The 16,651-nt window shown below is 33.8% G+C and overlaps 1 protein-coding gene and 1 long non-coding RNA gene across 4 annotated transcripts in view; one reads left to right on the top strand and one right to left on the bottom strand.

Annotated features, from left to right (window-relative positions):
- The window catches only part of LOC129048244 (uncharacterized), a 182,601-nt gene that overhangs the window by 38,760 nt on the left and 127,190 nt on the right, over nt 1–16,651 (top strand). The gene's annotated exons all lie outside the window — the stretch shown is intronic.
- Nucleotides 2,052–16,651, bottom strand: part of LOC129048245 (uncharacterized) — a 152,486-nt gene continuing 137,886 nt past the window's right edge. The window contains exon 4 of the long non-coding RNA XR_010141538.1: nt 2,052–14,584. This is a non-coding gene — a long non-coding RNA (uncharacterized LOC129048245). The remainder of the gene's footprint in view (nt 14,585–16,651) is intronic.

The raw sequence follows: 16,651 nt of genomic DNA, 5'->3' as shown, positions 1-16,651 counted from the left end.
GTGTAGATGTTTCTTCAATATAATGATTTCCTTTCCTTTGAATAAATTCCCAGTAGTGGAATTGTTGAATCATCTGGGCACTCTATTTGTAATTTTTTGATGAACCTCCATACTGTTCCATAGTGGCTGTACTAGTTTACTTTAACAACAGTGTATAAGAGTTTTCTTTTCTCTGCATTTTCACCAGCATTTGCTATTTTTTTTTAAATAGCCTTCTTAACCAGGGTGAGATGATACATCAGTGTGGCTTTGATTTTCATTTCTCTGATGATTAGTAATGTTGAACATTTTCTCATATATTATTTGTTGGCATTTGTGCCTTCTTCTGGGAAGTGTCTGTTCAGATTATTTGCCCATTTTTAAATCAGATTGTTTATTTGAGTTCCTTGTATATTCTGGATATAAATTCCCTGTCAGAGAAATAATTTAAAAATATTTTCTTCCATTCTGTAGGTTGTCTTTTTACTCTGCAGACTGTTTCCTTTACTGCACAACTTTTAGTTTGATATAATCCCATTAGTTTATGTTTCATGTTGCCTGTGCTTTTGAGGTCTTATTTATAAAATCTTTTCCCAAAACAGTGTTCTGAAGCATTTGCTCCTATGTTTTCTTCTAGTAGTTTTATAGTTTCAGATCTTACATTTAGGTCTTTGATCCACATTGGCTTGGTTTTTATGGGTGAGAGGTGGGGGTCTGGTTTTATTCTTCCTCATATGAATACCTGGTTTTTCCAGCACCATTTATTGAAAAGACTCTCTTTTTCCCAATAAGTATTATTGGCAGCTTTGTCAAAAATCAGTTAGCTGTAGATACTGTTGGCTATAGATACAGTGGATTAATTTCTGGGTTCACTGTTCACTGTTGGTTTATTTGGCAGTAGTGTCACACTATCTTGGCTACTTCACCATTGTAGTATATTTTGAAGTCTAATAGTGTGATGCCTCCAGATTTTTTTTTTTTTTTTGCCAGGATTGTTTTAGCTATTTGGGGTGTCTTATGGTTCCATACATATTTAAATAATTTTTAATTTGTATTTAAGTGAAGAATGTCATTAAGATTTTGATAGGAATTACATTGAATCTGTAGATTGCTTTGAGTAGCATGGTCATTTTAACAACATTGATTCTTCCAATCGATGTGTATGGGATGTCTTTCCATTTGTTTGTATCCTCTTCAATTTCTAAGTATTTTGTAGTTTTCCTTGTAAATGTCTTTTACCTCCTGTATTTAATGTGTTCCTAGGTATTTTATTTTATTTTTGTAACTATTGTAAATGGGATTGTCTTCTTGATTTCTTTTTCAGCTAGTGTGTTGTTCATGTGTAGAAAGGCTAGTGATTTTTGTATGTTAGTTTTGTAACCTGCAACTTTGCTGACTTCATCAATTCCGAGTTTTTTGGTAGTCTTTAGGTTTTTCTCTAGGTAAGAGCTTGTTGCGTGGAAATGAACAATTTGACTACCTCCTTTCAATTTGGATGGGCTTTATTTATTTCCCTTGTCTAATTGCTCTGGCCAGGACTTCTAGTACTATGTTGGATAACAGTGAGGAGAGTGGGCATTTCTGTCTTGTTTCAGTATTTAGGGGAAAAGCTTTTAGCTTCTCCTTGTTCTGTATGATGTAGCTGTGGGTTTGCCATATATGGCCTTTACTGTGTTGAGGTACTTTCCTTCTATACCTAATTTATTGAGAGTTTTTATTGTAAAGAAACATTGGGCCGGGTGTGGTGGCTCACTCCTGTAATCCCAGCACTTTGGGAGGCCGAGGCGGGCAGATCAGGAGGTCAGGAGATCGAGACCATCCTGGCTAACATGGTGAAACCCCATCTCTACTAAAAAATACAAAAAAATAAGCCAGATGTGGTGGTGGGCACCTGTAGTCTCAGCTACTTGGGATGCTGAGGCAGGAGAATGGCGTGAACCTGGGAGGTGGAGCTTGCAGTGAGCTGAGATCGCACCACTGCACTCCAGCCTAGGCGACAGAGCAAGACTCTGTCTCAAAAAAAAAAAAAAAAAAAAAAACATTGAACTTTATAAAATGCTTTTTGTGCACATATTGAGACGATAATATAGTTTTTGTTCTTCATTCTGTTGATGTGATATATCACTTTTATTGATTTGCCTATGGTCCATCATCCTTGCATTCCTAGGACAAATCCCACTTGATTGTGGTGTATTATCTTTTTGATGTATTGTTAAATTTGGTTTACCAGTATTTTGTTAAGGATTTTAAAATCTCTGCTTATCAAGGATATTACCTTGTAGTTTTCTTTTTATTGTTGTGTGCTTGTCGGGTTTTGGTATCAGAGTTGTGCTGGTCTCATAGAATGAGCTAGAAAGAGTTCCCTCTGCTTTAACATTTTTGGAATAGTGTGAGAAAAAATTGGTACTAAATATTCTTTAATGTTTTGTGGAATTGCTGAAGCCTTCTACTCCTGGACTTTTATTTGTTGGGAGACTTTTTAATCTTGTTACTTTTTATTGGACTGTTTAAATTTTCTATATCTTTTTGGTTTAATTTTGGTCACTTGTATATGTCCAACAATTTATCAGATTCCTCCTGGTTTTCAAATTCATTGGCATATAAATGCTGCTAGCAGTTTAATGATCCTTTGTGTTTCTGTAGTATCTGATGTGAAATCTTTTGTTGGTTTCAAATTTTATTTGTCTTTTTTTCTTAGTGTGATTAATAGTTTGTCAATTTTATTTATCATTAAAATTTTTTTTTACCTTTTGTATTTTTTTAGTGTTAATTTCATTCATTTGATACACTTTGATTTTTATTATTTATTTTCTTCTACTAATGTGGGGTTTGGTTTGCTCTTACTTTTTTAGTTCCTTGAGATCATTGTCAGTTTGTTTATTTAAAATTTTTCTATTTTTGATGTAGACATATATTGTTACACATTTTCCTTTAAATACTACTTTTGCTATATCCCATAAGTTTTGATATGTTGTATTTTTTGTTTTATTTGTTTCAAGAAATTTCTAACTTTTTTCCTTAATTTCTTCTTTCTCCTATTGGTTGTACAGGAGCATGTTGCTTAATTTCCATGTATTTGTATAATTCAAATGTTCCTCGGTTATTTATTTCTAGTTTTATTCTGTTATTGTCAGATAAGATACTTGATGTGATTTCAAATTTGAAAGTTTTTTGAGGCTTGTTTTGTCTTCCAATATATGAATGATCCTGGAGAATTTTCTATGCATTGATGAAAAAATATGTGTACTTTCTGCAGCTGTTTGACAAATTGTTCTATACAAGTCTGTTAGCTGTGTTTTGTCTATGATGTAGTTGAAATCCAATGTTTCTTTGTTGATTTTCTGTCTTGAAGACCTTTCCGATGCTGAAAGTCGAGTGTTGAAGTATCAAGCTATTATTGAATTGGGGTCCATCTCTTCCTTCATATCTAATAATATTTGCTTTATAGATCTGGCAACTCTGGTGTTGGATGCATATATATATTTACAATTGTTATATTCTCTTGCTGAATTGATTCATTTATTATCATATAATGTTCTTGTCTCCTCATATAGTTTTTGACTTGAAGTGCATTTTGTCTGATATAAGTATAGCTGCTCTTGCTCACTTTTGTTTCTGTTTGAATGCCATCACTTTCAGTCTACATACTTTTATGGGAGAGGTGAGTTTCTTGTAGGCAGCATGTAGTTGTTTTTTTTTTCTTTGTTTGTTTTTTTAATCCATTTAACCAGTCTATACATTTTAAATGGGGAATTTAATCCATTTACATTCAAGGATTATTATTGATAGGTGAGGACTTACTCTTGTCATTTTATTGATTGTTTTCTGGTTGTTTTGTATGTCGTTTGTCTTCTCTCATCATTTATTTTCTGTAGTTGGGTAGTTTTAAGAATGGATTTCTTGCTAATCAAGCAGAAAGGCATTGAACCATTTAAATTTAGAGCTTTGATGAAATTTTGACATTTTTATTCTCATCAGTGTAAGGCCCACCAAATATGTTTTATAGGACTCAGCTTCAACTATACATTGATTTAAATCTTCTTTTAGAGAGAAATAATTTGAAACAAATACAAGTATGTGGTATGAAAGCTGCTAACATAGTCATTATATTCCATAGAATTATAAAATATCTATATATTCTAGATTTAGAATTGATCAGAACATCAGTAGCCCTATGAGGCAATTGTTGCTAATCTCATACTTTAGTTAGGAACACATCTGTACCCCAGACTAAAACATCTCTGTTAAAAAATGTAAGATGACCACAGTATAAGCAACAATCTTTTCCATAACCATTTCTGAATTTACTGAGTTATTTCCGTTCGTAATGAAATACATCTATTTGCTTCATGAAATGTTGATTTTATGTATAGTATTCTCTGCTATTTTTTTCATCACTGGAAATAAAAATTTCAATGAGTCTATAGTGAATTAGTACAGTTTTCAAGTGTATGGCATCCTTCAAAACATTAACCAAAGATTTATGTTTTTCTGAATCATATCCTGCCACTCTTGTAGCTTTTCACATTTTACAAATGACTACCTGGCTTGGTTTGGTATGAAATGGTTAAACATCCAAATCCCTTGCTTTTGCTGCATGATGATAGTTAAAATTATGGCATAAGAAAGGATCACGAAATCAATGACAACTGCCTGATGGAGAGTTACTTTTCACTGAAAGCTAGAGCAGCCCAAATGACCTTGCTGACAGCCACATGGCAAAAGAAAATCAAAATAGGTGCCCAATCTAATCTTAACTCTCTTAAGAGATTTTTTTCACATTGAAACAGAATATACAGCCCTCACAGGCTCCGTCATCAGCACTTAGTCACTTTCTACTGGGAAAATGTAGTTTTAGAGATATTAAAATACAGGCTTATGTGGCACACACACAAAAACCAATCTCTTTTTCCACACACCACCTAGACTCTGAGGATCACTGAAACTTGTAGTGGCCAGTCTGGAGTGAAGGTGTGTAGAAACAAAGGCATGAGAGGGGAGAGAATGAAGCCACATAAAAAGGTTGCGGATATCATTCAGAAGAATCAGGGCCTACATGGGGAGTCACTTCAAGCACAGAACAGATAAATAGCATGCTTAGTATTTGGGTTGTGGAAGCATCACTCTGACTTTCTACTATCCCATATTGCAGACTGTCAAGCCTGCATGCAATAAATTTGAAAATGGTTACTTAAAAGTCTCAAGAGCTCCCTTGGTTTAATTCCATGCCAAGTAAGAATTCCATCTGATGGATACACAGGGCATTTCTTCTTGATTCTGGTATCATTATGAGCAACAGCTCTGTCACAGTCTTAAAATGCAGAGGGATGAGTAGGTGATTTTACTGCAGTCATCTGAATACCTGTCTCCCATTAGAAATAGAGAGCTGGTCTTACTTAGGTCATTCAAACATCACTGGAAAATAAGACTTAGAGTGATGGAAAAAACAAAACAAACAACACATAGATGTCTAATTATGTGGTTTAACTTCCCATTTCTCCCCCTAAGAAGAAGCACTTTGACACTTGTCTTGTCAGGGCTATTTTTCCAGAAGACAATATCAATGAGCCCTCTGGAAATTTTTCTTGAGTTGATTCGATTCTAATGTACAATATTTGAAAAAATGCTTTGTATTTTATTTCACATACATTATGTAATTTTAACCTTAAACTAACTATTGGTTATGTATTATTAGTATTCCTATTTTATGAAAGGTAGGTACATAAGCTCAGAGGGATAAACTGTTTTATCTTAGAGAAAAATAATCAGTCGACAGAAAATAAACAAAATTATCTATTGACCATAGGCTCCTACTTTTTCTTTAAAAAAAAATGAGTGGTCAAAAAACACAAGTTATATACAGGGTGTTTATATTCATATGCAAAGTAATGATGGTCCATGTTAATTGACCATGTTTTCTGAGACACCAAATCCTGTCTTGTTGTTTTCATTGGTTTAGATTTTTTTTTTAATCTGATGGAGCTTTGTTAATAGAGTGGCATTAAGACATTGACGTGCCCAAAGATATGACATAAACAGATATTTTCCAAGGACAAGTTGCCTTTCTGTAATAAAAGGAGTGTACAGGAACAGAGTGAGGCATTCTATGGCCCCGTCGGCCCCTGGTGTGTTTATCCAATTCTCTCTGCTGTCTCTGAACTCAAAGTATGGATATAAATATATCACCCTCCCTAAACTGGAAGCAGGAGGCAAATGCACAAATAAGAACAAGATAAGAATTTGAAAGTTAAAATTACACAGATATAATTTTATAACAAAGAACAATTTTAGGAAGCGAAGAAGACAATTTTTATTTATAAATGTGGAACATTCTGAGCACAGAGGGGCCTGTCACACATAGTATATTGTGATGCAGTCTCCGAACACTTAATGTGTTCATTTTATTACCATTTTACTCTGGAGTAGAATGACATACTAAACTGATCAATAGAAGGCTTTGGCTTCCTCAAGATGTTTACAGAGATTGTTGAAATTGAATAACATGAAATGTTCTTTTATTTTTCTGTTGACTGTTACATTGTCTGACTTCTGTGGGTATTTTAAAACTTTACCATGGCTTACTTCCTAGTTCCGAACAGCTAGTCAAGAGGAGCAGGTTAATCACCTGCAGATCTGTTAAGTCCCTAGACATGTGATACTCATATTATCACAGACATTAAGAAAAATCATGTCGTTGTTCAGAGAGAGGGAAATGTAAGGATTCTGGGGCAAGGAAAATCCTCAGAAATAGTTGCTTTTAGATTTGTCTTCAGTGATGTACGGGCTTGATTCAAGTCAAACTATATTGAACCCCCAAATAGAACATACGCACCAGCCCCTTTCATAGAGGACTAAAAGTAAGGAAAGACACTTTTATTGATGTCTCTGGGATCTCATTGCTGCTGGTGGGTGGACAGGAGTGGAAAGAAAAAGGGGAATAATTAACACATTTTATATGCTACTCTATTCTGTTATTATATGCCAGATACCAAGACAGAAATTTTCTTTTTTTTTTCTTTAATGTGCTGGTGTTGTTATTGTCATTTCATAGGCATGCCTATAAATTCTCAGAATCAGAGCCAAATCTAAAACTCAAATCTTCTGACTACAATTTCATGCTGTTGTTAATCAGGACTGTTTGGTTTGGAAATGACAAAAACCCAACTCATTTTAGTTAAAAGGGGAATTTCCTGGTTTTAATTAAGGAAGATGGAAATTAAGATTCTACTGGTTAGCTGGGCCTCAAAAACTTGAACACGCCCAGGACGTTCTCTGAGTTCCATTCCTTCTCACTTGGCTTGACAGCATCAGTTTGTCTAAAGGATTCATCCACACATCAAGCAGTAAGATCACTGATACCGCCTCTGTCTGAGGTGTCCAAGTTTCATCACTGGAGAGACTAGGATTAAGGCTCTGCCTCTCTGTTAATGTCTTGGGGACGTTTCTGATTGGTCCAACTTATGTCAGGTGCTTGTCCATATACCACTGAACTGTGCTTATCAAATGAATTGTTATTGTCCTTGCTTGCTTAGCCCGATGCTTTTTGATGGTAAAAAGGGCAGTGGCAGCTACATGAAATAACTTGGGTCACACAGATGGCAGTAGGTGGGAGTGAAAGTTCTATCTCTCACACTGTACCTGTATATGATCAGTTGGCAGTTACTCTGATCTTAGAACAGTCTATTCTCTCAGGATGAACCCAAGACCATTGGCTTCATTGACAGAGTACTATGCCCTAGGAGAGTACTCTGACCACCCAATATGCTTCATCAAAAGTTACTAATTACATCTTTCACAGAATGTAAAAGAACAGCCACAGTTATTTCACAACTTTTAGGTCACGATTGAAATGAACAATATAAGGGTGAAAATAAAGAACCTTCATTGCATTATTAATGAGGAAATCTTGGGAGCCATGTACCAAAAAAAATATATTGACAGAAAATTATGATCAGATGAAATTGAAAGAAGATCTGCAATCTTACCCAAAACCATAAGGGCAATCTCTATGAGCTTCTCTAAATCCAAAGTAAACATTTGAAACTGGTAATAACACCATGCTTGCTATATACAAAAAGACACAGAAAGGGACCTCTCAAATGGTATGGCTGCCTTTATCTTCTTCAAAAACAAAAGCCTGGGAACACTTCTGCCTTAAATAATCAAAGAGTTAGTGGATATGAGCCTGGCAAAACTCTTCTACTCTGCTGTCTATGAGAGCTGTCTTATAATAATGAGATGCAGAGAGAAAGAGAGAGAGAGGAAGTGATGAACTTGAGGAGAGAAGGAAGTTTGGAATCTGTCCAGATTCCAGCTCAACTCTTGTGGTACAGCAGTGACGCTAGGAATCCTCTAGTCCATTTGTACCCAGGATGGCAGCACCGAGCAATGAACTAGGGGTACAGGGACAGCCTGGAAGACAAAGTGATAGCAAGTGAGCACCTGGCCATCTCACAAAGAACTGAGAACATGCAATGCCCTCCTTCTAAATAAAGCACAAGACTAAGACGTGCTTCAGAAAAGGAACAGAACCCCCACTAGGACTATACTGTGCATTTATATACATCATTTTTTTTTTCCTTAGGGAAAACATTCAAACAAGGAAATACCAAAGTCCAACAGAATCCATCTGAACTCCTCCCTGATGCTTTATATGGTTCTCGGTTTCGACCGCACATTAAAATCACTTGGGAAACTTCAAAATTCCCAGTGAGCAGGCCACGCCCCAGATCAATTAAATCAGAATTGCTGGAGGTGGGACCCAGATCTCCCTACTGTCTTTAAAGCACCCTGGATTTTATTGTGCAGTGATGGCTGTGAACCACTGCCATAAATAAATGCTGGGTAAGTAATTGTCTCATTCTGCAAGAATAACCAGAGCAAGGAAAATCACTAGAATTGAGCTACTGCAGTTCAAAACTATAGGGACACCTGGAGGAGGCAGAGAAAACGGCTACCAGACAGTTTTTAATTACTTTTTTAAAAACTTTCTTTGTATGCATGGAATTCTTTAGAAAACTCATACATTGTTAGCTCTGAAATATCTTTCTCCAGTCAATTATGGCTTTCATTCTTCATCTGATGAATAAAGACATTGAAATATTTCAAGGTAAAATTGCTTGTTTGCCAAAGGTACATTTTAGCAACAGCACTGTTACCTTTATCTGAAGAACAGTTTTTTGCAGTTATTTGAAAACTTAATTTCATTTTGACCTGATTTATTGAAAAAGTAGAAAGAGAAAAAAATAAAAATGAAGTTATCAGTCAAAGGCAGCACAAATATACCATAATCAAATTCAGACAAGGATGGAAACTATTGTGTGTCTAATGAGATGAGTCTTTAAAATCCATCAGTCATTTGGACAAACATGGTCAGCTCATGCAAAAAATTGTGCAAAAGCATAAGTTTAAAAATTAATAATTAGATTTAATATGTTTAAAATGTGTCTTGGAAATTTGTGACCAAAGGCTAGTGTCATGAGAAATTTTAAATCATATATTTGGCTCTCTGAGAATATATAAAATATAAGGCCTTCTTTTCAAATTATACATATTTAACTAGTACATGTTTTCAGGAATGCATTATGGATGAAATTAAGGAGCTCTGTCAAATTCAAGGAAGCAGAAAAAAATAGAAAATATTCATTTTAGGCAATGATTGAGTGTAAATAGTGTATTTGGGACAGAATGCCAGGAAACACTGAAAGCACGATAAAGAAGTAAGAAAGGGAAGCCAAAAAGTATGTGCAATCAGGTACAGCACCCCTGCACTCACCTGGGGCTTGATCACGGTGGTGAACTCTGCAAACCAGTATACAGGTGCCTCAGGGCTCTCCCATGTGAAGAGCAGGAGCTGGATACTCACCCGTTAATCAAACTATACAGCCATTGCTTGAGGACTTCTGCCAGGAAGCATTCTTTCCTTGGCACTTACAGCCTGCTCTAGCCACAGGGGATGGCAAATAGAACCCCCACTCTCTAAGTCAAGGAGTCACATGTACCAGCAATTGGATTAGAGAGAGCATCTGCTAAAAGGGTGTTTTGAAATAAAACAGAGCAGGGGTCAGCAAACATTTTTTTCTTGTAAAGGACCAGATGGTAGATATTTTAAGCTTTGTGTGCCACATATGGTCTTTGTCACGTATTTTTCTTTTTCTTCTTCTTCCTTTTTTTGGGGTAACTCTTTAAAAATGTAAAAACATTTTTAGCTCACAAAAAAACAGGTGCTGGACCAAATTTGAGCTACAGATTTTAGAATGTAGATGGCTGAAATAAAGGATTTTTTTAAAGACTAAAATTCAAACTTATTAGTTAAGTTGATAAATCGAAATGAAATATATGTTCCAAGATAAAGACAATCTTTGAATAAAAAACTTTTATTGTATGTTGTTTATACACTACACATAAATTAAATGATTACTGTAGAAAAACAACTGTGCTACCATAACAGATGACCAAAAATAGATAAAGTTCAGGCAAGAACAAACAAGGTAAAGTCTAAGGATTTAACCAATGAAAGTTATTTTGTATTAGTAAAAGTAGCAATGTTATATAAATGTACAAAAATGTGAAATCCACAGAGAAAACATTGTAATGATATTCTTTCATTTAACAAGATATCAAAATACAAGAAAAAAAAAGCTGTGGAAAATAAAGGAGAGAGGAACAGAAACACCATTAAAATGGTAGACTTATTTAGCATATCAGGTATTAACAAAATTTAAAAGTAAAATATATGGAGAAACAATCTTATTAGATAAAAACTGTTATAAATTTTAGTGCATAGTTACAAATTTTAAGAAATAGTAATTTATTTTCAGAGAATTAGCTAACTGTGATTCTTAGCTCTAGTTTGTATGGTGAGTTAATCATTCAACATCTGACTCCTATGGGTCTTCTAGCACTCAGGTTGTGATATTCTGAGAACTTACCTGTCCTCCATAAATTTGGAAGGCTTCACTGGTCCTCAGGTATCAGCATAGCAGTTATCAGTTATCAGTATAACAACCATCAGATGTAAAATTTTCTAACTTTCTATTCAAGCCAATGGGCTTTTTGCTTGAGAAAAGAGGAGATATAGGTAAAGCCAGAAAACGCATAGGTATTCTTTTTTTTTTTACGTCTCTTCATCTTCTGCAGCATTAGACAGCAGGATACATCCCCCTGTGAGGAATCATGGACCTCTTTTCTGCTTCTTCTAGGCTCCGATTATCTCTTTTATCCACAAGAATTTCTCTTTATGTCTCTTCTAGTCTGCTTACAGAAAATTACTCTGTTCTACATCATACCTAGATGTTCAACACAGTCTCCCCACACGTTTAGAATTTTGAAATAAAAGCAGAGAAGAAAGCAGCATTCTTGCAGGCAACATCTGTCTTTCCAACATTGTTCTTGCTATTACACCATCTTGCTGGTGTTCAAATACTATTAAATACATAAAAACAAAACTATACAGAATTAGAAGTAAATACAAAAGCAAACACAAACAAAATCAAAACTCTCAGGCCCTTGGAAATAAGAAGTTATTTTTGTAATTCTCCTGAATTAAGAATCCAATGTGAATTTTTTTTATTATTTCCAAAATAATGACTGTAAGAAAACTACATATCAAAACATAGAGGGTATATCCAATGAAGTACACTGAGAAAAAAATGTATGAACTTTTTCTAGGGCTTTGACAGAGGCATTCTTTTTGATGTTGTATGGATTATAATGGAGCTAGAAAAACACTTTATTCTATAAATAGTATCCACTGTTAAGTAATATAAAAACCAAAAAAATGGCAAATTTAATACTTGGAATTTTTTCAAATAAAAATAATTTAATTTCTTAAAAAATACTTCTCTACCATGAAATACCATGTAAGAAATATTACTTAAAAACAGGAATGCACAAAAATTTTTATAAATCCGGTATCTGAGAAATTGCAGAACTTACCATGCTAAAAATTAGATTGTTCTCTTAAAGCTTTATTCCTATTTTAATTATAAAAAATAGCAACTAATAAAGTGGGAAATATATAGATGGCAGACCAAGCAGATTTATCCAAACTATGTAACTGTCTATTACAAATTTGCAAAAATAAGGCTGATAAGCCCAACGTAAATATTCAAAATAAGAGTTGAAATTGGTAATAAAATAATTTTAAAGTGTGTAAACTCCTTGGAATTACATTTGAACAAATTCAAACACCAACAATTTAATGTTCCTCAAGTCAATACAAAATATTTAAAACACTGAGCATTTTCCATCAAGGGAGGATATCGACACTCTCATACATTTATAGTGGTAATGTATAAGATGCTAAACTTCTTCTGAGGGCCAAATAGTAACATATACGAATGGCCTTTAAATTATTTGACTTAATACTTCTAATTAGGACTATACTTTGTCCACAGGAAATAATCAGTGTTTCAAATAAAGACATATGAACAAGTATATTTTGTATAAAATAATTGAAAAGGAGGAAATAAATGAAAATTCTGAGAAATGAGTAATAAAATAAATTGTAGGCAGCTGAAGATCACAAAGAGAGGCTAAAAAAAAATCTTGAGTACTGTGTTAGTTAAATTTATGTGTCAACTTGGCTAGGCTGTAGTGCCCAGTTGTTTGTTCAAATACCAGCCTAGATGTTGTTATGAAGGTACTTTTTACATGGGATTAACATTTAAGTCATGAAACTTAGAGTTAAACAGATTACCTTCCATAATGTTGGTGAGCTTCATCTAATCAATTGAAGGCCTTAAAGTGAGAAGACTGAAGTTTCCTTAAAAAGAAGGAATTTGGACTCAAGACTGCAACATAGTAACCTGGCCTGAGTTTCTAGCCTGCCTGGCCTGCTTTGCAGATTTCTGACTCAAGACTGTGACATCCACCATCAGCTCTTACCTGAATTTCCACACTGTAGACTTGTCCTACAGATTTTGCCCCTGCCAGCCCCAGTGATATTTTATGCCCATTCAGTCTCTTTCTCTCTCTCTCTCTTTCTCTTATTGGTTCTGTTTCTCTGGAGAACACTGACTAATAGAGGTACAATAATTTTTTTGTGTTCCAAATAAAATATTATGACTTTTGCTTCAAGCTGTGATAGAATAACTAGTGCCAGATTTAACAACCATGGGATGACCATATGCAGACATTAGACAAAAAGCAACACAGAAATTCAATTCTGAACTGCCTGAGGACATTTTTCTGATTCTAAGCAGACATCACAAAAGGGAGACATGAGGATTGAGACAGCTGAAGTGTGGAGCCTGGCAGATATAACACCATGAAGGATGGATTACTAGGAGACTGTGTAGTGATGCCTAATGACTCTGTCAAAGATACAATCTGTGCATACCAAAAGGTGTGGCATTGAAAATGTAACAGAGAAAGGTTGAGTCATGCTGGGGACGTTAATGGTCCAGTATATCTAGAGTAGAGAGACCTCATTAACTTTCCAGCATCTATCTGAGACACCAGAAAAGCCACAACCTAAAAGCAAGAACCATATTCTAAAATAAAGTCTACTGTAGACCTGTCCTAAAAGAGTCTAAGCCAGACCCTAACAAGAGCTAATGAGCCGATAGAGTTTGGAGGATGAATCTGCCAAGTTAGATTGACTTAGAAAATAATTTGGGCTTTCTACAGATCTGTCTCAACAAAGAGCAAAACCCCACCACACACAAATTCAAGGTGATCAACCAGTAATTGAATGACCTACCAGATCAGAAACGAATACTCCTTTGAGGAAGACAACACAATCTTTAGTATCTACAATGAATAAGAATTAATGTCCAGTATAATACACACACACACACACACACACACACACACACGTGACATGCATGGGGGTATAAAAACAATAATGTAGAGTCCAGGAAAAAAAGCATATAGTAGAGACCAACCTCAAATGGCCAGGTGTTGAATTAGCAAACAAAAATGTTCAAGCAGCTATTAATTACAAATGTTTTCAAAGAACTAAGGGAATAAATAGTCAAAGAGCAAAAAAAAAAAGTCAAAAATTTAACAAATGAACAGAGACTTGAAAAAAACTATATATAAAATAAAACCAAATGAAAATTATAGAACTAAAAGGTACAATAACAAAAATTAAAAACTTGCTAAATAGTCTTAAGAACTATTTTAATATAGAAGAAGAAACAGTGAACTTGAGGATAAATCAATAGAATTATTTAATCTGAAAAACAGAAAAAGTGATTGAAGGATAATGAACAGGGTATTAGGGAACTGAGGCACAGCATCAAATGGTCTAACATGTTTGTAATAAATATTCTAGAATAATAAGACAGCAAGGATAATATAAAAAATTGAAATAAATAATGGCCGAAAAATCTCTAAATTTGGTTATTAATATTTATTTACATACCCAAGAATGCCAAGAAACATCAAGAAGGATAAATGCAAAAACAACACAAACAAAAAACAAAAAATACATGATACATCCAACTCATAGTGCTTAAAACCAAATATAAAAAGAAAATCTTATCAGTGATGAGTACAAAATAAAAATTATATACAGAGATCAATGATAATAATAAATACTGATTTCTCATCATAAACAGTAAAAGCCAAAAGATACTGGTGCAATAATTTTCAAGTGCTGAAAGAAAAAACAAGACAGAATTATCTGGTGACAATATCCTTCAAAAAGGAAGTATGACGTTAAGCTATTTTTAGATAAGCAAGAACTACTTTCAGATAAATTATCAGCATAGCTAAATTATGACAAATTCTAAAGTATATTTTTCAGGCTTAAGGCAAATGATACCAGATGGAAACTTTGACCTATAGGAAGAAAAAAATACAATCAGAATGATAAATATAAATATAAAGTATTATTGATATCCTAAATTTCTGAAAGAACTACAGCTATAATGCAAAAATAATAACATTTTAGAAATAAACATTTAGAAATAAAACATACATCAACAATTACCCAAATGAAGAAGGTGGACAAATGCAAAAATAATGCAGTATAATTATTGTATTTGTGAAGTAGCAAATGTCAAGTACAGAGTGAGATGTTGAAAGTGTACTGTACAATGTAATGTAAAAAGTGTGAGTCAGGTATGAACTCATACAGTATTGACTCTAAATAGACTTTAATATGTTAAGAATTCATGTTTTTAGCTCTAGAGAAACCATAAAAAGCAACATGGCTAAGAATGTAATAAAGAAAATAAAATAGGCCGGGCGCGGTGGCTCAAGCCTGTAATCCCAGCACTTTGGGAGGCCGAGGTGGGCAGATCATGAGGTCAGGAGATTGAGACCATCCTGGCCAACATGGTGAAACCCTGTTTCTACTAAAAACACAAAAATTAGCGTGGCTGAGTGTGCCTGTAATCCCAGCTACTCGGGAGGCTGACGCAGGAGAATCGCTTGAACACAGGAGGCAGAGGTTGCCAGTGAGCCGAGATTGAGCAACTGCACTCCAGCCTCGTGACAGCTAGACTCCGTCTCAAAAAAAAAAAAAAAAAAAAAAGAAAGAAAGAAAAGAAAAGAAATGGAATACTGAAAGTATTTGATTAACCCAAAATAAGTCAGAAAAGAGCAACAGAGAAAGAAAAATTAGAAAGGGCACATGGGAAACACATAGCAAGATGGTAGACATAAATTCAACCACATCAATAATTACATCAAATGACAGTGTTAACTAAAATACAGAGGTGAAAAAGACTCAATATTTCCCTTTCTTTAAAGATAAATAGTCTGAAAGTAGGACAGTAGAAGGATATAGAATGTAAACACTACACGTAGGAAAGCTGGTATAGGTGTGTCAATATCAGACACATTAAACTTCAGGGCAGAAAATTATAAGAGCTAAAGAAAAACTTTTCGCAATGATAAAAATACAAATCATCAGAAAGATGTAGTAATCCTAAATCTGTGTACACCTAATAAGACTACGTTTTCTGACCATAATTAAATTTCATTAGAAACCATTAATAATAATACATATATAAAATGGCAAAATATTTAAAATTATATTTTTACAAATTAAAAATAAGTGTAACATAAAATAAATAACAAAAGCAATTAGAAAAAATGTTAAAAAGATAATGGATGTGTATCATATCAAAATTAATTTGATGCAGTAAAAGAAATCTTAATTTGAAGATGTAGGTTAAATTTTTAGATTTAAAATTAATAATCTAGGTTTACCCATTAAGAATCTGAGAAGAAAAAGCACAAATTAAATTGAAGTTAAGAAGAAGAAAATAATTAATACTGGATAGAGCATAAATTAATGAAACAGAAAACAGACAAGCAAAAAAAATAAGCAAAGTCCTAATTTTTAAAAAAGATTAATACAATTTATCAAAATTTAGAAGGACAGCAGATCAAGAAAAAAATATGAACTACCAATACCCAAAACAACCAAAAAAAAAAAATTACTCCAGAATCTATACCTAATAAGAGGATAATAATGAACATCATTTTACAATTAGAAAATTTTATGAAATAAAAAATTCTTTAAAACATGCCAGCTACCAAAGGTAACACAAGAAGCAATAGAAAATTAAAATAGCCCTATATCTATTAAAAAATTTATAATCAAAATTTTTGACACACACATACATAGACACACACGAACACAACAAAACTCTAGGCCCAGATGGTTTTGTTGGTTAATTCTATTAAGTATTTGGGAAAAATATAATATCAG

Source organism: Pongo abelii, chromosome 8 (assembly GCF_028885655.2).
Source record: "Pongo abelii isolate AG06213 chromosome 8, NHGRI_mPonAbe1-v2.0_pri, whole genome shotgun sequence".
Lineage (NCBI taxonomy): Eukaryota > Metazoa > Chordata > Mammalia > Primates > Hominidae > Pongo > Pongo abelii.
Note: the sequence above shows the minus strand (reverse complement) of the source record. Positions and strands in the feature narration are given on the sequence as shown.